This window comes from Dendropsophus ebraccatus, chromosome 4 (assembly GCF_027789765.1).
Source record: "Dendropsophus ebraccatus isolate aDenEbr1 chromosome 4, aDenEbr1.pat, whole genome shotgun sequence".
NCBI classification, from domain to species: Eukaryota; Metazoa; Chordata; class Amphibia; order Anura; family Hylidae; genus Dendropsophus; species Dendropsophus ebraccatus.
In genome coordinates this window covers 25,184,424-25,204,325 of record NC_091457.1, presented here as the reverse complement: position 1 = coordinate 25,204,325, position 19,902 = coordinate 25,184,424, and the positions used below count along the sequence as shown (strand labels likewise).

General features: G+C 42.6%; 18 non-coding genes across 18 annotated transcripts; all 18 read left to right on the top strand.

Annotated features, from left to right (window-relative positions):
- Nucleotides 1–1,277: 1,277 nt before the first annotated feature.
- Nucleotides 1,278–1,350, top strand: TRNAV-UAC (transfer RNA valine (anticodon UAC)). Its single transcript has one exon. It is a non-coding gene; the product is annotated as a tRNA-Val (tRNA).
- Nucleotides 1,351–1,772: 422 nt separating this feature from the next.
- TRNAV-UAC (transfer RNA valine (anticodon UAC)) lies at nucleotides 1,773–1,845 on the top strand. The gene has a single exon. It is a non-coding gene; the product is annotated as a tRNA-Val (tRNA).
- A 423-nt stretch (nucleotides 1,846–2,268) lies between these two features.
- On the top strand, nucleotides 2,269–2,341 carry TRNAV-UAC (transfer RNA valine (anticodon UAC)). Its single transcript has one exon. It is a non-coding gene; the product is annotated as a tRNA-Val (tRNA).
- Nucleotides 2,342–2,763: 422 nt separating this feature from the next.
- TRNAV-UAC (transfer RNA valine (anticodon UAC)) lies at nucleotides 2,764–2,836 on the top strand. Its single transcript has one exon. It is a non-coding gene; the product is annotated as a tRNA-Val (tRNA).
- A 917-nt stretch (nucleotides 2,837–3,753) lies between these two features.
- TRNAV-UAC (transfer RNA valine (anticodon UAC)) lies at nucleotides 3,754–3,826 on the top strand. The gene has a single exon. It is a non-coding gene; the product is annotated as a tRNA-Val (tRNA).
- A 1,412-nt stretch (nucleotides 3,827–5,238) lies between these two features.
- Nucleotides 5,239–5,311, top strand: TRNAV-UAC (transfer RNA valine (anticodon UAC)). Its single transcript has one exon. It is a non-coding gene; the product is annotated as a tRNA-Val (tRNA).
- A 917-nt stretch (nucleotides 5,312–6,228) lies between these two features.
- Nucleotides 6,229–6,301, top strand: TRNAV-UAC (transfer RNA valine (anticodon UAC)). Its single transcript has one exon. It is a non-coding gene; the product is annotated as a tRNA-Val (tRNA).
- A 422-nt stretch (nucleotides 6,302–6,723) lies between these two features.
- On the top strand, nucleotides 6,724–6,796 carry TRNAV-UAC (transfer RNA valine (anticodon UAC)). Its single transcript has one exon. It is a non-coding gene; the product is annotated as a tRNA-Val (tRNA).
- Nucleotides 6,797–7,713: 917 nt separating this feature from the next.
- On the top strand, nucleotides 7,714–7,786 carry TRNAV-UAC (transfer RNA valine (anticodon UAC)). The gene has a single exon. It is a non-coding gene; the product is annotated as a tRNA-Val (tRNA).
- A 1,412-nt stretch (nucleotides 7,787–9,198) lies between these two features.
- On the top strand, nucleotides 9,199–9,271 carry TRNAV-UAC (transfer RNA valine (anticodon UAC)). Its single transcript has one exon. It is a non-coding gene; the product is annotated as a tRNA-Val (tRNA).
- Nucleotides 9,272–10,681: 1,410 nt separating this feature from the next.
- TRNAV-UAC (transfer RNA valine (anticodon UAC)) lies at nucleotides 10,682–10,754 on the top strand. Its single transcript has one exon. It is a non-coding gene; the product is annotated as a tRNA-Val (tRNA).
- Nucleotides 10,755–13,158: 2,404 nt separating this feature from the next.
- Nucleotides 13,159–13,231, top strand: TRNAV-UAC (transfer RNA valine (anticodon UAC)). The gene has a single exon. It is a non-coding gene; the product is annotated as a tRNA-Val (tRNA).
- A 422-nt stretch (nucleotides 13,232–13,653) lies between these two features.
- On the top strand, nucleotides 13,654–13,726 carry TRNAV-UAC (transfer RNA valine (anticodon UAC)). Its single transcript has one exon. It is a non-coding gene; the product is annotated as a tRNA-Val (tRNA).
- A 422-nt stretch (nucleotides 13,727–14,148) lies between these two features.
- Nucleotides 14,149–14,221, top strand: TRNAV-UAC (transfer RNA valine (anticodon UAC)). The gene has a single exon. It is a non-coding gene; the product is annotated as a tRNA-Val (tRNA).
- Nucleotides 14,222–15,234: 1,013 nt separating this feature from the next.
- TRNAV-UAC (transfer RNA valine (anticodon UAC)) lies at nucleotides 15,235–15,307 on the top strand. The gene has a single exon. It is a non-coding gene; the product is annotated as a tRNA-Val (tRNA).
- A 1,323-nt stretch (nucleotides 15,308–16,630) lies between these two features.
- TRNAV-UAC (transfer RNA valine (anticodon UAC)) lies at nucleotides 16,631–16,703 on the top strand. Its single transcript has one exon. It is a non-coding gene; the product is annotated as a tRNA-Val (tRNA).
- Nucleotides 16,704–17,125: 422 nt separating this feature from the next.
- Nucleotides 17,126–17,198, top strand: TRNAV-UAC (transfer RNA valine (anticodon UAC)). The gene has a single exon. It is a non-coding gene; the product is annotated as a tRNA-Val (tRNA).
- Nucleotides 17,199–18,610: 1,412 nt separating this feature from the next.
- Nucleotides 18,611–18,683, top strand: TRNAV-UAC (transfer RNA valine (anticodon UAC)). The gene has a single exon. It is a non-coding gene; the product is annotated as a tRNA-Val (tRNA).
- Nucleotides 18,684–19,902: the final 1,219 nt, after the last annotated feature.

Sequence of the window (19,902 nt, the reverse complement as noted above, 5' to 3'; positions counted from 1 at the left end):
ACTCTCGTCTTGGCTTTTTGATGGAAGGGTATTACCCCCACCTTGAGTGTGAAAGGTCCCAGCCGTGCCCCCAAATCTCAGACCTCTAGTTGTTGCTGATCGGTAGTGCTCCTCTCATGGATGGTTCTTCATGGTCTTAATCATAGTGTAGTGACCATCATGTCTGGTTTACATGCAGACAGTCCTGGGCTTAATCCTAAGTGAAACCATAAACTTTAAACTTTTTCAAAGAGTTTAAATGTAACAGAACCCGATTGGACCATGTGAACTGGCAGTGGATTTTCAGGCGTTTCATAGTGTAGTGGTCATCACGTCTGCTTTACACGCAGAAGGTCCTGGGTTCAATCCCCAGTGAAACCATAGGAAGAATGTTTTTGAAAGAGGTTACTTTAACCATAAAATAAAGCCCAAGATTACAAGCAAGATAAAAATATTGCAAGGCCATAGTCAGCACAGGAAGAAAATCCATGTGATGCATCTGTGGCTTTCTGATGCACTCTCGTCTTGGCTTTTTAATGGAAGGGTATTACCCCCACCTTGAGTGTGAAAGGTCCCAGCCGTACCCCCAAATCTCAGACCTCTAGTTGTTGCTGATCGGTAGTGCTCCTCTCATGGATGGTTCTTCATGGTCTTAATCATAGTGTAGTGACCATCATGTCTGGTTTACATGCAGACAGTCCTGGGCTTAATCCTAAGTGAAACCATAAACTTTAAACTTTTTCAAAGTGTTTAAATGTAACAGAACCCGATTGGACCATGTGAACTGGCAGTGTATTTTCAGGGGTTTCATAGTGTAGTGGTCATCATGTCTGCTTTACACGCAGAAGGTCCTGGGTTCAATCTCCAGTGAAACCATAGGAAGTATGTTTTTGAAAGAGGTTACTTTAACCATAAAATAAAGCCCAAGATTACAAGCAAGATAAAAATATTGCAAGGCCATAGTCAGCACAGGAAGAAAATCCATGTGATGCATCTGTGGCTTTCTGATGCACTCTCGTCTTGGCTTTTTAATGGAAGGGTATTACCCCCACCTTGAGTGTGAAAGGTCCCAGCCGTGCCCCCAAATCTCAGACCTCTAGTTGTTGCTGATCGGTAGTGCTCCTCTCATGGATGGTTCTTCATGGTCTTAATCATAGTGTAGTGACCATCATGTCTGGTTTACATGCAGACAGTCCTGGGCTTAATCCTAAGTGAAACCATAAACTTTAAACTTTTTCAAAGAGTTTAAATGTAACAGAACCCGATTCGACCATGTGAACTGGCAGCACGTTTTCAGAGGTTTCATAGTGTAGTGGTCATCACGTCTGCTTTACACGCAGAAGGTCCTGGGTTCAATCTCCAGTGAAACCATAGGAAGAATGTTTTTGAAAGAGGTTACTTGAACCATAAAATAAAGCCCAAGATTACAAGCAAGATAAAAATATTGCAAGGCCATAGTCAGCACAGGACGAAAATCCACTTGATGCAGCTGTGGCTTTCTGATGCACTCTCGTCTTGGCTTTTTGATGGAAGGGTATTACCCCCGCCTTGAGTCTGAGAGGTCCCAGCCGTGCACCCAAATCTCAGACCTCTAGTTGTTGCTGATCGGTAGTGCTCCTCTCATGGATGGTTCTTCATGGTCTTAATCATAGTGTACTGACCATCATGTCTGGTTTACATGCAGACAGTCCTGGGCTTAATCCTAAGTGAAACCATAAACTTTAAACTTTTTCAAAGAGTTTAAATGTAACAGAACCCAATTGGACCATGTGAACTGGCAGTGTATTTTCAGGGGTTTCATAGTGTAGTGGTCATCACGTCTGCTTTACACGCAGAAGGTCCTGGGTTCAATCCCCAGTGAAACCATAGGAAGAATGTTTTTGAAAGAGGTTACTTTAACCATAAAATAAAGCCCAAGATTGCAAGCAAGATAAAAAATATTGCAAGGCCATAGTCAGCACAGGAAGAAAATCCACGTGATGCATCTGTGGCTTTCTGATGCACTCTCGTCTTGGCTTTTTGATGGAAGGGTATTACCCCCACCTTGAGTTTGAAAGGTCCCAGCCGTGCCCCCAAATCTCAGACCTCTAGTTGTTGCTGATCGGTAGTGCTCCTCTCATGGATGGTTCTTCATGGTCTTAATCATAGTGTACTGACCATCATGTCTGGTTTACATGCAGACAGTCCTGGGCTTAATCCTAAGTGAAACCATAAACTTTAAACTTTTTCAAAGAGTTTAAATGTAACAGAACCCGATTGGACCATGTGAACTGGCAGTGGGTTTTCAGGGGTTTCATAGTGTAGTGGTCATCACGTCTGCTTTACATGTAGAAGGTCCTGGGTTCAATCCCCAGTGAAACCATTGGATGAAAGTTTTTGAAAGAGGATACTTTAACCATAAAATAAAGCCCAAGATTACAAGCAAGATAAAAATATTGCAAGGCCATAGTCAGCACAGGAAGAAAATCCATGTGATGCATCTGTGGCTTTCTGATGCACTCTCGTCTTGGCTTTTTGATGGAAGGGTATTACCCCCACCTTGAGTGTGAAAGGTCCCAGCCGTGCCCCCAAATCTCAGACCTCTACTTGTTGCTGATCGGTAGTGCTCCTCTCATGGATGGTTCTTCATGGTCTTAATCATAGTGTAGTGACCATCATGTCTGGTTTACATGCAGATAGTCCTGGGCTTAATCCTAAGTGAAACCATAAACTTTAAACTTTTTCAAAGAGTTTAAATGTAACAGAACCCGATTGGACCATGTGAACTGGCAGCACGTTTTCAGGGGTTTCATAGTGTAGTGGTCATCACGTCTGCTTTACACGCAGAAGGTCCTGGGTTCAATCCCCAGTGAAACCATAGGAAGAATGTTTTTGAAAGAGGTTACTTTAACCATAAAATAAAGCCCAAGATTACAAGCAAGATAAAAATATTGCAAGGCCATAGTCAGCACAGGACGAAAATCCACTTGATGCAGCTGTGGCTTTCTGATGCACTCTCGTCTTGGCTTTTTGATGGAAGGGTATTACCCCCGCCTTGAGTCTGAGAGGTCCCAGCCGTGCACCCAAATCTCAGACCTCTAGTTGTTGCTGATCGGTAGTGCTCCTCTCATGGATGGTTCTTCATGGTCTTAATCATAGTGTACTGACCATCATGTCTGGTTTACATGCAGACAGTCCTGGGCTTAATCCTAAGTGAAACCATAAACTTTAAACTTTTTCAAAGAGTTTAAATGTAACAGAACCCAATTGGACCATGTGAACTGGCAGTGTATTTTCAGGGGTTTCATAGTGTAGTGGTCATCATGTCTGCTTTACACGCAGAAGGTCCTGGGTTCAATCTCCAGTGAAACCATAGGAAGAATGTTTTTGAAAGAGGTTACTTTAACCATAAAATAAAGCCCAAGATTACAAGCAAGATAAAAATATTGCAAGGCCATAGTCAGCACAGGAAGAAAATCCACGTGATGCATCTGTGGCTTTCTGATGCACTCTCGTCTTGGCTTTTTGATGGAAGGGTATTACCCCCGCCTTGAGTCTGAGAGGTCCCAGCCGTGCACCCAAATCTCAGACCTCTAGTTGTTGCTGATCGGTAGTGCTCCTCTCATGGATGGTTCTTCATGGTCTTAATCATAGTGTACTGACCATCATGTCTGGTTTACATGCAGACAGTCCTGGGCTTAATCCTAAGTGAAACCATAAACTTTAAACTTTTTCAAAGAGTTTAAATGTAACAGAACCCGATTGGACCATGTGAACTGGCAGTGGATTTTCAGGGGTTTCATAGTGTAGTGGTCATCACGTCTGCTTTACACGCAGAAGGTCCTGGGTTCAATCCCCAGTGAAACCATTGGATGAAAGTTTTTGAAAGAGGTTACTTTAACCATAAAATAAAGCCCAAGATTACAAGGAAGATAAAAATATTGAAAGGCCATAGTCAGCACAGGAAGAAAATCTACGTTATGCATCTGTGGCTTTCTGATGCACTCTCGTCTTGGCTTTTTGATGGAAGGGTATTACCCCCACCTTCAGTGTGAAAGGTCCCAGCCGTGCCCCCAAATCTCAGACCTCTAGTTGTTGCTGATCGGTAGTGCTCCTCTCATGGATGGTTCTTCATGGTCTTAATCATAGTGTAGTGACCATCATGTCTGGTTTACATGCAGACAGTCCTGGGCTTAATCCTAAGTGAAACCATAAACTTTAAACTTTTTCAAAGAGTTTAAATGTAACAGAACCCGATTGGACCATGTGAACTGGCAGTGGATTTTCAGGAGATTCATAGTGTAGTGGTCATCACGTCTGCTTTACACGCAGAAGGTCCTGGGTTCAATCTCCAGTGAAACCATAGGAAGAATGTTTTTGAAAGAGGTTACTTTAACCATAAAATAAAGCCCAAAATTACAAGCAAGATAAAAATATTGCAAGGCCATAGTCAGCACAGGAAGAAAATCCATGTGATGCATCTGTGGCTTTCTGATGCACTCTCGTCTTGGCTTTTTAATGGAAGGGTATTACCCCCACCTTGAGTGTGAAAGGTCCCAGCCGTACCCCCAAATCTCAGACCTCTAGTTGTTGCTGATCGGTAGTGCTCCTCTCATGGATGGTTCTTCATGGTCTTAATCATAGTGTAGTGACCATCATGTCTGGTTTACATGCAGACAGTCCTGGGCTTAATCCTAAGTGAAACCATAAACTTTAAACTTTTTCAAAGTGTTTAAATGTAACAGAACCCGATTGGACCATGTGAACTGGCAGTGTATTTTCAGGGGTTTCATAGTGTAGTGGTCATCATGTCTGCTTTACACGCAGAAGGTCCTGGGTTCAATCTCCAGTGAAACCATAGGAAGTATGTTTTTGAAAGAGGTTACTTTAACCATAAAATAAAGCCCAAGATTACAAGCAAGATAAAAATATTGCAAGGCCATAGTCAGCACAGGAAGAAAATCCATGTGATGCATCTGTGGCTTTCTGATGCACTCTCGTCTTGGCTTTTTAATGGAAGGGTATTACCCCCACCTTGAGTGTGAAAGGTCCCAGCCGTGCCCCCAAATCTCAGACCTCTAGTTGTTGCTGATCGGTAGTGCTCCTCTCATGGATGGTTCTTCATGGTCTTAATCATAGTGTAGTGACCATCATGTCTGGTTTACATGCAGACAGTCCTGGGCTTAATCCTAAGTGAAACCATAAACTTTAAACTTTTTCAAAGAGTTTAAATGTAACAGAACCCGATTCGACCATGTGAACTGGCAGCATGTTTTCAGAGGTTTCATAGTGTAGTGGTCATCATGTCTGCTTTACACGCAGAAGGTCCTGGGTTCAATCCCCAGTGAAACCATAGGAAGAATGTTTTTGAAAGAGGTTACTTGAACCATAAAATAAAGCCCAAGATTACAAGCAAGATAAAAATATTGCAAGGCCATAGTCAGCACAGGACGAAAATCCACTTGATGCAGCTGTGGCTTTCTGATGCACTCTCGTCTTGGCTTTTTGATGGAAGGGTATTACCCCCACCTTGAGTGTGAAAGGTCCCAGCCGTGCCCCCAAATCTCAGACCTCTAGTTGTTGCTGATCGGTAGTGCTCCTCTCATGGATGGTTCTTCATGGTCTTAATCATAGTGTACTGACCATCATGTCTGGTTTACATGCAGACAGTCCTGGGCTTAATCCTAAGTGAAACCATAAACTTTAAACTTTTTCAAAGAGTTTAAATGTAACAGAACCCGATTGGACCATGTGAACTGGCAGTGGATTTTCAGGGGTTTCATAATGTAGTGGTCATCATGTCTGCTTTACACGCAGAAGGTCCTGGGTTCAATCTCCAGTGAAACCATAGGAAGAATGTTTTTGAAAGAGGTTACTTTAACCATAAAATAAAGCCCAAGATTGCAAGCAAGATAAAAATATTGCAAGGCCATAGTCAGCACAGGAAGAAAATCCACGTGATGCATCTGTGGCTTTCTGATGCACTCTCGTCTTGGCTTTTTGATGAAAGGGTATTACCCCCACCTTGAGTGTTAAAGGTCCCAGCCGTGCCCCCAAATCTCAGACCTCTAGTTGTTGCTGATCGGTAGTGCTCCTCTCATGGATGGTTCTTCATGGTCTTAATCATAGTGTAGTGACCATCATGTCTGGTTTACATGCAGACAGTCCTGGGCTTAATCCTAAGTGAAACCATAAACTTTAAACTTTTTCAAAGAGTTTAAATGTAACAGAACCCGATTGGACCATGTGAACTGGCAGTGGGTTTTCAGGGGTTTCATAGTGTAGTGGTCATCACGTCTGCTTTACATGTAGAAGGTCCTGGGTTCAATCCCCAGTGAAACCATTGGATGAAAGTTTTTGAAAGAGGATACTTTAACCATAAAATAAAGCCCAAGATTACAAGCAAGATAAAAATATTGCAAGGCCATAGTCAGCACAGGAAGAAAATCCATGTGATGCATCTGTGGCTTTCTGATGCACTCTCGTCTTGGCTTTTTGATGGAAGGGTATTACCCCCACCTTGAGTGTGAAAGGTCCCAGCCGTGCCCCCAAATCTCAGACCTCTACTTGTTGCTGATCGGTAGTGCTCCTCTCATGGATGGTTCTTCATGGTCTTAATCATAGTGTAGTGACCATCATGTCTGGTTTACATGCAGATAGTCCTGGGCTTAATCCTAAGTGAAACCATAAACTTTAAACTTTTTCAAAGAGTTTAAATGTAACAGAACCCGATTGGACTATGTGAACTGGCAGCACGTTTTCAGGGGTTTCATAGTGTAGTGGTCATCACGTCTGCTTTACACGCAGAAGGTCCTGGGTTCAATCCCCAGTGAAACCATAGGAAGAATGTTTTTGAAAGAGGTTACTTTAACCATAAAATAAAGCCCAAGATTACAAGCAAGATAAAAATATTGCAAGGCCATAGTCAGCACAGGACGAAAATCCACTTGATGCAGCTGTGGCTTTCTGATGCACTCTCGTCTTGGCTTTTTGATGGAAGGGTATTACCCCCGCCTTGAGTCTGAGAGGTCCCAGCCGTGCACCCAAATCTCAGACCTCTAGTTGTTGCTGATCGGTAGTGCTCCTCTCATGGATGGTTCTTCATGGTCTTAATCATAGTGTACTGACCATCATGTCTGGTTTACATGCAGACAGTCCTGGGCTTAATCCTAAGTGAAACCATAAACTTTAAACTTTTTCAAAGAGTTTAAATGTAACAGAACCCAATTGGACCATGTGAACTGGCAGTGTATTTTCAGGGGTTTCATAGTGTAGTGGTCATCATGTCTGCTTTACACGCAGAAGGTCCTGGGTTCAATCTCCAGTGAAACCATAGGAAGAATGTTTTTGAAAGAGGTTACTTTAACCATAAAATAAAGCCCAAGATTACAAGCAAGATAAAAATATTGCAAGGCCATAGTCAGCACAGGAAGAAAATCCACGTGATGCATCTGTGGCTTTCTGATGCACTCTCGTCTTGGCTTTTTGATGGAAGGGTATTACCCCCGCCTTGAGTCTGAGAGGTCCCAGCCGTGCACCCAAATCTCAGACCTCTAGTTGTTGCTGATCGGTAGTGCTCCTCTCATGGATGGTTCTTCATGGTCTTAATCATAGTGTACTGACCATCATGTCTGGTTTACATGCAGACAGTCCTGGGCTTAATTCTAAGTGAAACCATAAACTTTAAACTTTTTCAAAGACTTTAAATGTAACAGAACCCGATTGGACCATGTGAACTAGCAGTGGATTTTCAGGGGTTTCATAGTGTAGTGGTCATCACGTCTGCTTTACACGCAGAAGGTCCTGGGTTCAATCCCCAGTGAAACCATTGGATGAAAGTTTTTGAAAGAGGTTACTTTAACCATAAAATAAAGCCCAAGATTACAAGGAAGATAAAAATATTGAAAGGCCATAGTCAGCACAGGAAGAAAATCCACGTTATGCATCTGTGGCTTTCTGATGCACTCTCGTCTTGGCTTTTTGATGGAAGGGTATTACCCCCACCTTCAGTGTGAAAGGTCCCAGCCGTGCCCCCAAGTCTCAGACCTCTAGTTGTTGCTGATCGGTAGTGCTCCTCTCATGGATGGTTCTTCATGGTCTTAATCATAGTGTAGTGACCATCATGTCTGGTTTACATGCAGACAGTCCTGGGCTTAATCCTAAGTGAAACCATAAACTTTAAACTTTTTCAAAGAGTTTAAATGTAACAGAACCCGATTGGACCATGTGAACTGGCAGTGGATTTTCAGGCGTTTCATAGTGTAGTGGTCATCACGTCTGCTTTACACGCAGAAGGTCCTGGGTTCAATCCCCAGTGAAACCATAGGAAGAATGTTTTTGAAAGAGGTTACTTTAACCATAAAATAAAGCCCAAGATTACAAGCAAGATAAAAATATTGCAAGGCCATAGTCAGCACAGGAAGAAAATCCATGTGATGCATCTGTGGCTTTCTGATGCACTCTCGTCTTGGCTTTTTAATGGAAGGGTATTACCCCCACCTTGAGTGTGAAAGGTCCCAGCCGTACCCCCAAATCTCAGACCTCTAGTTGTTGCTGATCGGTAGTGCTCCTCTCATGGATGGTTCTTCATGGTCTTAATCATAGTGTAGTGACCATCATGTCTGGTTTACATGCAGACAGTCCTGGGCTTAATCCTAAGTGAAACCATAAACTTTAAACTTTTTCAAAGTGTTTAAATGTAACAGAACCCGATTGGACCATGTGAACTGGCAGTGTATTTTCAGGGGTTTCATAGTGTAGTGGTCATCATGTCTGCTTTACACGCAGAAGGTCCTGGGTTCAATCTCCAGTGAAACCATAGGAAGTATGTTTTTGAAAGAGGTTACTTTAACCATAAAATAAAGCCCAAGATTACAAGCAAGATAAAAATATTGCAAGGCCATAGTCAGCACAGGAAGAAAATCCATGTGATGCATCTGTGGCTTTCTGATGCACTCTCGTCTTGGCTTTTTAATGGAAGGGTATTACCCCCACCTTGAGTGTGAAAGGTCCCAGCCGTGCCCCCAAATCTCAGACCTCTAGTTGTTGCTGATCGGTAGTGCTCCTCTCATGGATGGTTCTTCATGGTCTTAATCATAGTGTAGTGACCATCATGTCTGGTTTACATGCAGACAGTCCTGGGCTTAATCCTAAGTGAAACCATAAACTTTAAACTTTTTCAAAGAGTTTAAATGTAACAGAACCCGATTCGACCATGTGAACTGGCAGCATGTTTTCAGAGGTTTCATAGTGTAGTGGTCATCATGTCTGCTTTACACGCAGAAGGTCCTGGGTTCAATCCCCAGTGAAACCATAGGAAGAATGTTTTTGAAAGAGGTTACTTGAACCATAAAATAAAGCCCAAGATTACAAGCAAGATAAAAATATTGCAAGGCCATAGTCAGCACAGGACGAAAATCCACTTGATGCAGCTGTGGCTTTCTGATGCACTCTCGTCTTGGCTTTTTGATGGAAGGGTATTACCCCCACCTTGAGTGTGAAAGGTCCCAGCCGTGCCCCCAAATCTCAGACCTCTAGTTGTTGCTGATCGGTAGTGCTCCTCTCATGGATGGTTCTTCATGGTCTTAATCATAGTGTACTGACCATCATGTCTGGTTTACATGCAGACAGTCCTGGGCTTAATCCTAAGTGAAACCATAAACTTTAAACTTTTTCAAAGAGTTTAAATGTAACAGAACCCGATTGGACCATGTGAACTGGCAGTGGATTTTCAGGGGTTTCATAATGTAGTGGTCATCATGTCTGCTTTACACGCAGAAGGTCCTGGGTTCAATCTCCAGTGAAACCATAGGAAGAATGTTTTTGAAAGAGGTTACTTTAACCATAAAATAAAGCCCAAGATTGCAAGCAAGATAAAAATATTGCAAGGCCATAGTCAGCACAGGAAGAAAATCCACGTGATGCATCTGTGGCTTTCTGATGCACTCTCGTCTTGGCTTTTTGATGAAAGGGTATTACCCCCACCTTGAGTGTTAAAGGTCCCAGCCGTGCCCCCAAATCTCAGACCTCTAGTTGTTGCTGATCGGTAGTGCTCCTCTCATGGATGGTTCTTCATGGTCTTAATCATAGTGTAGTGACCATCATGTCTGGTTTACATGCAGACAGTCCTGGGCTTAATCCTAAGTGAAACCATAAACTTTAAACTTTTTCAGAGTTTAAATGTAACAGAACCCGATTGGACCATGTGAACTGGCAGTGTATTTTCAGGGAGTGCATAGTGTAGTGGTCATCACGTCTGCTTTACACGCAGAAGGTCTTGGGTTCAATCCCCAGTGAAACCATAGGAAGAATGTTTTTGAAAGAGGTTACTTTAACCATAAAATAAAGCCCAAGATTACAAGCAAGATAAAAATATTGCAAGGCCATAGTCAGCACAGGAAGAAAATCCATGTGATGCATCTGTGGCTTTCTGATGCACTCTCGTCTTGGCTTTTTAATGGAAGGGTATTACCCCAACCTTGAGTGTGAAAGGTCCCAGCCGTACCCCCAAATCTCAGACCTCTAGTTGTTGCTGATCGGTAGTGCTCCTCTCATGGATGGTTCTTCATGGTCTTAATCATAGTGTAGTGACCATCATGTCTGGTTTACATGCAGACAGTCCTGGGCTTAATCCTAATTGAAACCATAAACTTTAAACTTTTTCAAAGAGTTTAAATGTAACAGAACCCGATTGGACCATGTTAACTGGCAGCACGATTTAAGGGGTTTCATAGTATAGTGGTCATCACGTCTGCTTTACACGCAGAAGGTCCTGGGTTCAATCCCCAGTGAAACCATAGGAAGAATGATTTTGAAAGAGGTTACTTTAACCATAAAATAAAGCCCAAGATTGCAAGCAAGATAAAAATATTGCAAGGCCATAGTCAGCACAGGAAGAAAATCCACGTGATGCATCTGTGGCTTTCTGATGCACTCTCGTCTTGGCTTTTTGATGGAAGGGTATTACCCCCGCCTTGAGTCTGAGAGGTCCCAGCCGTGCACCTAAATCTCAGACCTCTAGTTGTTGCTGATCGGTAGTGCTCCTCTCATGGATGGTTCTTCATGGTCTTAATCATAGTGTACTGACCATCATGTCTGGTTTACATGCAGACAGTCCTGGGCTTAATCCTAAGTGAAACCATAAACTTTAAACTTTTTCAAAGAGTTTAAATGTAACAGAACCCGATTGGACCATGTGAACTGGCAGTGGATTTTCAGGGGTTTCATAGTGTAGTGGTCATCATGTCTGCTTTACATGCAGAAGGTCCTGGGTTCAATCTCCAGTGAAACCATAGGAAGAATGTTTTTGAAAGAGGTTACTTTAACCATAAAATAAAGCCCAAGATTACAAGCAAGATAAAAAATATTGCAAGGCCATAGTCAGCACAGGAAGAAAATCCATGTGATGCATCTGTGGCTTTCTGATGCACTCTCGTCTTGGCTTTTTAATGGAAGGGTATTACCCCCACCTTGAGTGTGAAAGGTCCCAGCTGTGCCCCCAAATCTCAGACCTCTAGTTGTTGCTGATCGGTAGTGCTCCTCTCATGGATGGTTCTTCATGGTCTTAATCATAGTGTAGTGACCATCATGTCTGGTTTACATGCAGACAGTCCTGGGCTTAATCCTAAGTGAAACCATAAACTTTAAACTTTTTCAAAGAGTCTAAATGTAACAGAACCCGATTCGACCATGTGAACTGGCAGCACGTTTTCAGAGGTTTCATAGTGTAGTGGTCATCACGTCTGCTTTACACGCAGAAGGTCCTGGGTTCAATCCCCAGTAAAAACCATAGGAAGAATGTTTTTGAAAGAGGTTACTTGAACCATAAAATAAAGCCCAAGATTACAAGCAAGATAAAAATATTGCAAGGCCATAGTCAGCACAGGACGAAAATCCACTTGATGCATCTGTGGCTTTCTGATGCACTCTCGTCTTGGCTTTTTGATGGAAGGGTATTACCCCCGCCTTGAGTCTGAGAGGTCCCAGCCGTGCACCCAAATCTCAGACCTCTAGTTGTTGCTGATCGGTAGTGCTACTCTCATGGATGGTTCTTCATGGTCTTAATCATAGTGTACTGACCATCATGTCTGGTTTACATGCAGACAGTCCTGGGCTTAATCCTAAGTGAAACCATAAACTTTAAACTTTTTCAAAGAGTTTAAATGTAACAGAACCCGATTGGACCATGTGAACTGGCAGTGGATTTTTAGGGGTTTCATAGTGTAGTGGTCATCATGTCTGCTTTACACGCAGAAGGTCCTGGGTTTAATCTCCAGTGAAACCATAGGAAGAATGTTTTTGAAAGAGGTTACTTTAACCATAAAATAAAGCCCAAGATTACAAGCAAGATAAAAATATTGCAAGGCCATAGTCAGCACAGGAAGAAAATCCATGTGATGCATCTGTGGCTTTCTGATGCACTCTCGTCTTGGCTTTTTAATGGAAGGGTATTACCCCCACCTTGAGTGTTAAAGGTCCCAGCCGTGCCCCCAAATCTCAGACCTCTAGTTGTTGCTGATCGGTAGTGCTCCTCTCATGGATGGTTCTTCATGGTCTTAATCATAGTGTAGTGACCATCATGTCTGGTTTACATGCAGACAGTCCTGGGCTTAATCCTAAGTGAAACCATAAACTTTAAACTTTTTCAAAGTGTTTAAATGTAACAGAACCCGATTGGACCATGTGAACTGGCAGTGTATTTTCAGGGGTTTCATAGTGTAGTGGTCATCATGTCTGCTTTACACGCAGAAGGTCCTGGGTTCAATCTCCAGTGAAACCATAGGAAGTATGTTTTTGAAAGAGGTTACTTTAACCATAAAATAAAGCCCAAGATTACAAGCAAGATAAAAATATTGCAAGGCCATAGTCAGCACAGGAAGAAAATCCATGTGATGCATCTGTGGCTTTCTGATGCACTCTCGTCTTGGCATTTTAATGGAAGGGTATTACCCCCACCTTGAGTGTGAAAGGTCCCAGCCGTGCCCCCAAATCTCAGACCTCTAGTTGTTGCTGATCGGTAGTGCTCCTCTCATGGATGGTTCTTCATGGTCTTAATCATAGTGTAGTGACCATCATGTCTGGTTTACATGCAGACAGTCCTGGGCTTAATCCTAAGTGAAACCATAAACTTTAAACTTTTTCAAAGAGTTTAAATGTAACAGAACCCGATTCGACCATGTGAACTGGCAGCACGTTTTCAGAGGTTTCATAGTGTAGTGGTCATCACGTCTGCTTTACACGCAGAAGGTCCTGGGTTCAATCCCCAGTGAAACCATAGGAAGAATGTTTTTGAAAGAGGTTACTTGAACCATAAAATAAAGCCCAAGATTACAAGCAAGATAAAAATATTGCAAGGCCATAGTCAGCACAGGACGAAAATCCACTTGATGCAGCTGTGGCTTTCTGATGCACTCTCGTCTTGGCTTTTTGATGGAAGGGTATTACCCCCGCCTTGAGTCTGAGAGGTCCCAGCCGTGCACCCAAATCTCAGACCTCTAGTTGTTGCTGATCGGTAGTGCTCCTCTCATGGATGGTTCTTCATGGTCTTAATCATAGTGTACTGACCATCATGTCTGGTTTACATGCAGACAGTCCTGGGCTTAATCCTAAGTGAAACCATAAACTTTAAACTTTTTCAAAGAGTTTAAATGTAACAGAACCCAATTGGACCATGTGAACTGGCAGTGTATTTTCAGGGGTTTCATAGTGTAGTGGTCATCACGTCTGCTTTACACGCAGAAGGTCCTGGGTTCAATCCCCAGTGAAACCATAGGAAGAATGTTTTTGAAAGAGGTTACTTTAACCATAAAATAAAGCCCAAGATTACAAGCAAGATAAAAATATTGCAAGGCCATAGTTAGCACAGGAAGAAAATCCATGTGATGCATCTGTGGCTTTCTGATGCACTCTCGTCTTGGCTTTATAATGGAAGGGTATTACCCCCACCTTGAGTGTGAAAGGTCCCAGCCGTGCCCCCAAATCTCAGACCTCTAGTTGTTGCTGATCGGTAGTGCTCCTCTCATGGATGGTTCTTCATGGTCTTAATCATAGTGTAGTGACCATCATGTCTGGTTTACATGCAGACAGTCCTGGGCTTAATCCTAAGTGAAACCATAAACTTTAAACTTTTTCAAAGAGTTTAAATGTAACAGAACCCGATTGGACCATGTTAACTGGCAGCACGATTTCAGTAGTTTCATAGTGTAGTGGTCATCACGTCTGCTTTACACGCAGAAGGTCCTGGGTTCAATCCCCAGTGAAACCATAGGAAGAATGTTTTTGAAAGAGGTTACTTTAACCATAAAATAAAGCCCAAGATTACAAGCAAGATAAAAATATTGCAAGGCCATAGTCAGCACAGGAAGAAAATCCACGTGATGCATCTGTGGCTTTCTGATGCACTCTCGTCTTGGCTTTTTGATGGAAGGGTATTACCCCCGCCTTGAGTCTGAGAGGTCCCAGCCGTGCACCCAAATCTCAGACCTCTAGTTGTTGCTGATCGGTAGTGCTCCTCTCATGGATGGTTCTTCATGGTCTTAATCATAGTGTACTGACCATCATGTCTGGTTTACATGCAGACAGTCCTGGGCTTAATCCTAAGTGAAACCATAAACTTTAAACTTTTTCAAAGAGTTTAAATGTAACAGAACCCGATTCGACCATGTGAACTGGCAGTGGATTTTCAGGGGTTTCATAGTGTAGTGGTCATCATGTCTGCTTTACACGCAGAAGGTCCTGGGTTCAATCTCCAGTGAAACCATAGGAAGAATGATTTTGAAAGAGGTTACTTTAACCATAAAATAAAGCCCAAGATTACAAGCAAGATAAAAATATTGCAAGGCCATAGTCAGCACAGGAAGAAAATCCATGTGATGCATCTGTGGCTTTCTGATGCACTCTCGTCTTGGCTTTATAATGGAAGGGTATTACCCCCACCTTGAGTGTGAAAGGTCCCAGCCGTGCCCCCAAATCATAGACCTCTAGTTGTTGCTGATCGGTAGTGCTCCTCTCATGGATGGTTCTTCATGGTCTTAATCATAGTGTAGTGACCATCATGTCTGGTTTACATGCAGACAGTCCTGGGCTTAATCCTAAGTGAAACCATAAACTTTAAACTTTTTAAAAGAGTTTAAATGTAACAGAACCCGATTGGACCATGTTAACTGGCAGCACGTTTTCAGGGGTTTCATAGTGTAACCATAAACTTTAAACTTTTTCAAAGAGTTTAAATGTAACAGAACCCGATTGGACCATGTGAACTGGCAGTGGATTATCAGGGGTTTCATAGTGTAGTGGTCATCACATCTGCTTTACACGCAGAAGGTCCTGGGTTCAATCCCCAGTGAAACCATTGGATGAAGAGGTTACTTTAACCATAAAATAAAGCCAAAGATTAGAGTGCATCAGAAAGCCACAGATGCATCACGTGGATTTTCTTCCTGTGCTGACTATGGCCTTGCAATATATTTATCTTGCTTGTAATCTTGGGCTTTATTTTATGGTTAATCATAGTGGATGGATGGTTCTTCATGGTCTTAATCATAGTGTAGTGACCATCATGTCTGGTTTACATGCAGACAGTCCTGGGCTTAATCCTAAGTGAAACCATAAACTTTAAACTTTTTCAGAGTTTAAATGTAACAGAACCCGATTGGACCATGTGAACTGGCAGTGTATTTTCAGGGAGTGCATAGTGTAGTGGTCATCACGTCTGCTTTACACGCAGAAGGTCTTGGGTTCAATCCCCAGTGAAACCATAGGAAAAATGTTTTTGAAAGAGGTTACTTTAACCATAAAATAAAGCCCAAGATTACAAGCAAGATAAAAATATTGCAAGGCCATAGTCAGCACAGGAAGAAAATCCACGTGATGCATCTGTGGCTTTCTGATGCACTCTCGTCTTGGCTTTTTGATGGAAGGGTATTACCCCCGCCTTGAGTCTGAGAGGTCCCAGCCGTGCACCCAAATCTCAGACCTCTAGTTGTTACTGATCGGTAGTGCTCCTCTCATGGATGGTTCTTCATGGTCTTAATCATAGTGTAGTGACCATCATGTCTGGTTTACATGCAGACAGTCCTGGGCTTAATCCTAAGTGAAACCATAAACTTTAAACTTTTTCAAAGAGTTTAAATGTAACAGAACCCGATTGGACCATGTGAACTGGCAGTGGATTTTCAGGGGTTTCATAGTGTAGTGGTCATCATGTCTGCTTTACACGCAGAAGGTCCTGGGTTCAATCTCCAGTGAAACCATAGGAAGAATGTTTTTGAAAGAGGTTACTTTAACCATAAAATAAAGCCCAAGATTACAAGCAAGATAAAAATATTGCAAGGCCATAGTCAGCACAGGAAGAAAATCCATGTGATGCATCTGTGGCTTTCTGATGCACTCTCGTCTTGGCTTTTTAATGGAAGGGTATTACCCCCACCTTGAGTGTGAAAGGTCCCAGCCGTGCCCCCAAATCTCAGACCTCTAGTTGTTGCTGATCGGTAGTGCTCCTCTCATGGATGGTTCTTCATGGTCTTAATCATAGTGTAGTGACCATCATGTCTGGTTTACATGCAGACAGTCCTGGGCTTAATCCTAAGTGAAACCATAAACTTTAAACTTTTTCAAAGAGTTTAAATGTAACAGAACCCGATTCGACCATGTGAACTGGCAGCACGTTTTCAGAGGTTTCATAGTGTAGTGGTCATCACGTCTGCTTTACACACAGAAGGTCCTGGGTTCAATCCCCAGTGAAACCATAGGAAGAATGATTTTGAAAGAGGTTACTTTAACCATAAAATAAAGCCCAAGATTACAAGCAAGATAAAAACATTGCAAGGCCATAGTCAGCACAGGACGAAAATCCACTTGATGCATCTGTGGCTTTCTGATGCACTCTCGTCTTGGCTTTTTGATGGAAGGGTATTACCCCCGCCTTGAGTCTGAGAGGTCCCAGCCGTGCACCCAAATCTCAGACCTCTAGTTGTTGCTGATCGGTAGTGCTCCTCTCATGGATGGTTCTTCATGGTCTTAATCATAGTGTACTGACCATCATGTCTGGTTTACATGCAGACAGTCCTGGGCTTAATCCTAAGTGAAACCATAAACTTTAAACTTTTTCAAAGAGTTTAAATGTAACAGAACCCGATTGGACCATGTTAACTGGCAGCACGTTTTCAGAGGTTTCATAGTGTAGTGGTCATCACGTCTGCTTTACACGCAGAAGGTCCTGGGTTCAATCCCCAGTGAAACCATAGGAAGAATGTTTTTGAAAGAGGTTACTTTAACCATAAAATAAAGCCCAAGATTACAAGCAAGATAAAAATATTGCAAGGCCATAGTCAGCACAGGACGAAAATCCACTTGATGCATCTGTGGCTTTCTGATGCACTCTCGTCTTGGCTTTTTGATGGAAGGGTATTACCCCCGCCTTGAGTCTGAGAGGTCCCAGCCGTGCACCCAAATCTCAGACCTCTAGTTGTTGCTGATCGGTAGTGCTCCTCTCATGGATGGTTCTTCATGGTCTTAATCATAGTGTACTGACCATCATGTCTGGTTTACATGCAGACAGTCCTGGGCTTAATCCTAAGTGAAACCATAAACTTTAAACTTTTTCAAAGAGTTTAAATGTAACAGAACCCGATTGGACCATGTGAACTGGCAGTGGATTTTCAGGGTTTTCATAGTGTAGAGGTCATCACGTCTGCTTTACACGCATAAGGTTCTGGGTTCAATCCCCAGTGAAATCATAGGAAGAATGTTTTTGAAAGAGGTTACTTTAACCATAAAATAAAGCCCAAGATTACAAGCAAGATAAAAATATTGCAAGGCCATAGTCAGCACAGGAAGAAAATCCATGTGATGCATCTGTGGCTTTCTGATGCAATCTCGTCTTGCCTTTTTGATGGAAGGGTATTACCCCCGCCTTGAGTCTGAGAGGTCCTAGCCGTGCACCCAAATCTCAGACCTCTAGTTGTTGCTGATCGGTAGTGCTCCTCTCATGGATGGTTCTTTATGGTCTTAATCATAGTGTAGTGACCATCATGTCTGGTTTACATGCAGACAGTCCTGGACTTAATCCTAAGTGAAACCATAAACATTAAACTTTTTCAAAGAGTTTAAATGTAACAGAACCCGATTGGACCATGTGAACTAGCAGTGTATTTTCAGGGGTTTCATAGTGTAGTGGTCATCACGTCCTCTTTACACACAGAAGATCCTGGGTTCAATCCCCAGTGAAACCATAGGGAGAATGTTTTTGAAAGAGGTTACTTTAACCATAAAATAAAGCCCAAGATTACAAGCAAGATAAAAATATTGCAAGGCCATAGTCAGCACAGGAAGAAAATCCATGTGATGCATCTGTGGCTTTCTGATGCACTCTCGTCTTGGCTTTTTAATGGAAGGGTATTACCCCAACCTTGAGTGTGAAAGGTCCCAGCCGTACCCCCAAATCTCAGACCTCTAGTTGTTGCTGATCGGTAGTGCTCCTCTCATGGATGGTTCTTCATGGTCTTAATCATAGTGTAGTGACCATCATGTCTGGTTTACATGCAGACAGTCCTGGGCTTAATCCTAATTGAAACCATAAACTTTAAACTTTTTCAAAGAGTTTAAATGTAACAGAACCCGATTGGACCATGTTAACTGGCAGCACGATTTAAGGGGTTTCATAGTGTAGTGGTCATCACGTCTGCTTTACATGCAGAAGGTCCTGGGTTCAATCCCCAGTGAAACCATAGGAAGAATGTTTTTGAAAGAGGTTACTTTAACCATAAAATAAAGCCCAAGATTGCAAGCAAGATAAAAATATTGCAAGGCCATAGTCAGCACAGGAAGAAAATCCACGTGATGCATCTGTGGCTTTCTGATGCACTCTCGTCTTGGCTTTTTGATGGAAGGGTATTACCCCCACCTTGAGTGTTAAAGGTCCCAGCCGTGCCCCCAAATCTCAGACCTCTAGTTGTTGCTGATCGGTAGTGCTCCTCTCATGGATGGTTCTTCATGGTCTTAATCATAGTGTAGTGACCATCATGTCTGGTTTACATGCAGACAGTCCTGGGCTTAATCCTAAGTGAAACCATAAACTTTAAACTTTTTCAAAGAGTTTAAATGTAACAGAACCCGATTGGACCATGTGAACTGGCAGTGGATTTTCAGGTGTTTCATAGTGTAGTGGTCAACACGTCTGCTTTACACGCAGAAGGTCCTGGGTTCAATCCCCAGTGAAACCATAGGAAGAATGTTTTTGAAAGAGGTTACTTTAACCATAAAATAAAGCCCAAGATTACAAGCAAGATAAAAATATTGAAAGGCCATAGTCAGCACAGGAAGAAAATCCATGTGATTCATCTGTGGCTTTCTGATGCACTCTCGTCTTGGCTTTTTAATGGAAGGGTATTACCCCCACCTTGAGTGTGAAAGGTCCCAGCCGTACCCCCAAATCTCAGACCTCTAGTTGTTGCTGATCGGTAGTGCTCCTCTCATGGATGGTTCTTCATGGTCTTAATCATAGTGTAGTGACCATCATGTCTGGTTTACATGCAGACAGTCCTGGGCCTAATCCTAAGTGAAACCATAAACTTTAAACTTTTTCAAAGAGTTTAAATGTAACAGAACCCGATTGGACCATGTGAACTGGCAGTGTATTTTCAGGGGTTTCATAGTGTAGTGGTCATCATGTCTGCTTTACACGCAGAAGGTCCTGGGTTCAATCTCCAGTGAAACCATAGGAAGTATGTTTTTGAAAGAGGTTACTTTAACCATAAAATAAAGCCCAAGATTACAAGCAAGATAAAAATATTGCAAGGCCATAGTCAGCACAGGAAGAAAATCCATGTGATGCATCTGTGGCTTTCTGATGCACTCTCGTCTTGGCTTTTTAATGGAAGGGTATTACCCCCACCTTGAGTGTGAAAGGTCCCAGCCGTGCCCCCAAATCTCAGACCTCTAGTTGTT